At 31.9% G+C, this 2679-nt stretch overlaps 1 long non-coding RNA gene across 1 annotated transcript; it reads right to left on the bottom strand.

The window, feature by feature from the left end:
• Positions 1–1180: 1180 nt before the first annotated feature.
• LOC134198136 (uncharacterized) lies at positions 1181–2370 on the bottom strand. The gene is made up of 3 exons (XR_009972785.1): positions 2326–2370; positions 1304–1366; positions 1181–1244 (listed from the first exon to the last, which is right to left on the bottom strand). It is a non-coding gene; the product is annotated as an uncharacterized LOC134198136 (long non-coding RNA).
• Positions 2371–2679: the final 309 nt, after the last annotated feature.

Below are 2679 nucleotides of genomic sequence, written 5' to 3'. Positions count from 1 at the left end.
CTTAGTTGCCAGGTTTTGAGTGCCTTGTCACTGTCTAGTTAGCATGCGAATATACGAAAGAGCCATGCACTCAACACACTAGTTGCTAGAATAGATGAATGATATTTGACTGCATTTACGATAAATGTTTAGGAATATGTAACTACCAGCATTGCCCAGAAACCACTTGTAATGCCTTTTATATTGACAGTAATTACGGTACGAACTTGTACTAATGTTTTAGTAATATGTTATTCAACAGTATATCCAATCTCTTTGTTGTACAATCAACCATATGTATGACAACAAACCATAAAATTTCAAGTATGCTGATAACAAAAATGATAGCGAATGCAGTTGCATTTGAATTTTCTAAAATGTATTTATATAATTAGATTATTAATGTTTATTGAAAAAGTTATTGAATGCATTTTCAATGCGCTAGCAACGTTCCTATGTACAATTAAATCATATTAGCATTCTTTAGAAGGACAACATACAGTTTCAAAAAATTATATATTTATGACTAATGTACATATACCTAGATTGTATATCGCTTGCCCATATATAATTAATGTCAACGAATATGTTAGTTTAATAATTATTTTCCGCAAGATAATACCCGTATATCTTCTTCTTGCTCATGTGCCGTTGCATTTACATCACTAACAATGATTGTCAACTTCTGCGTTAGAAAGTAGAAATGTACTATTATACATAGTATATTTTGTGTTGTTTACTGACTCGTAAATATGACTGTTGTTGATTCACGTCATGTCTAAATGTTGTCACGTCTAATTTACTGACTACAAATGTTATGTTTTACTAACTTGTAAATCGGTGTCTTGTCGAGAATCACTAGTCTGTAAATTGTTCACGTCGGATTGTAAGTTCTACAGATAACATATAATTCTTGCACTATTTTATATAAATAATGTAATTTTTATATCTATTCATGACGAATAGCTCTCCAAAGATAAATTGTGTTGCCCAGAGGATGTCTGCATTGCCTGTTGTAACCTCGTTAGTACATAGTTACTTATAATATTTAAATAATATTTAAAACATTTATCCTGTAAAATAGAATGAATATTGTAATCTGCTTGTAGTATACTGCTTATTAAAGAAAACACAAGATTGTTCTTGAACAGACAGGCAGATGGACAAACGGACAGACTCGACAAGATAATGAATACCGGTACCTGTATGTTAGTTTCTTGGTCAATTTGTGTGGCATTCAAAACTTTCACAGTGACCGTCAGCTTCTGTGAAAAAATAGAGATTATGAAAAGATTCATGCACCTTGCAGTGTTCATTTTCTAACTTGTAAATCTGAATTTTGCTGATTCACGTCATTCCTTAATGTTGTCGTGTCTGACTGTAGCCCCTATAGATGACCATTATAACAAACAAACAATCTCTGCACTAGTTGACTAAATAATGAAAAATATTTAGGTGTTTATAATGATTAATGCCTGTTGTATTGATATTAAATTAATTAAACACTATATTATCATTTAATAAAATTTATCTTTAGTAATAAGATATGCAACGGTAGTTGCAAACTCTTTGTTGTACAATAAAGCAAAATCGTCAATTAGCCTTTCTATATCAACCAATCATAAAATTTCGAGTAACAAAAAGGTGAGAAATTTAGACATATAAATATTTAATAAAAATTTTTGAGCATCTCGCTATTAGTGTTGGTTTCTGAACTTCGAATGAATGAATTGTAAACGCGATTTCCTTTTAAAGCAGAATCTTGTGAACCGATTCACCTGACAGCTTTCATTTTCTAGCTTGCAAATCGGAGTTTTACTGATTCACGTCAATTCTTAGTGTGGTGGCGTCTGACTGTAGCCCCTACAGATGACCATTCATTGTAACAAACCATCTTGCAGTAGTGGTTTAAATCATGAATAATATTTGAGCGTTTATGATGAATGTTTACGAATGTTTGACAATTCAGTATTGCCCAGAAATTACCTGCAATGTCTGTTAGAACTCTCTGTTGTACAATGGCTGCGAAAACCTTGATCAGCCGTTCATAATATATACCAACAATGCAACCATGAGCCTTACAATAACAGGTAAGATCTAAACGCAGTAATTTGATTATTAAATCGTTCTTGAAAAAATTATATAATGCATTTTGAATACACTAGCAGCGTTTCTATGCAATAGTTGCATCTCTAGCTATTAGTATTCTTCACAGGGACCAAATGAACTTGCTAAGAATAGTTGTTAATTAACACTTGCTGGAACATATAGATGTAAATCACGCACACGTACTTATTGTCAGCAAGCATGTCAGTGTAGTAATTATTGTTATTAGTAAAATATTACTTGTATGTCTGTATCTTGTTCATGTGTCGTGGTATTCACATCAATAAGAGTGACTGTCAAATCCTGTGTGAGAAAATTGAAACATACATTATACATATACAGTCTAGTCTAATTTATATGTTGTTTACTAACTTGTAAATCTGACTGTTGCTGATTCACGTCATTCCTTAAAGTTATCACGTCAGATTGTAGATCCTATAAACGACCAGTGGAATTAACCGACGAAATGTACAAAAATAAAATTTAAGTAATAAGAGATCTTTTAGATTTGTTGTGAGCGTTTGCTGAAATCAGAGTTGTTGCAAAGAAACTTCCTAAGATGTCTGTTGTGTTGCTTTTCGCTAAACTCAATTT

This window comes from Corticium candelabrum, chromosome 2 (assembly GCF_963422355.1).
Source record: "Corticium candelabrum chromosome 2, ooCorCand1.1, whole genome shotgun sequence".
NCBI classification, from domain to species: domain Eukaryota; kingdom Metazoa; phylum Porifera; class Homoscleromorpha; order Homosclerophorida; family Plakinidae; genus Corticium; species Corticium candelabrum.
The sequence above is the reverse complement of the archived record's forward strand: the minus strand, read 5'-3'. Positions and strand labels throughout refer to the sequence as shown.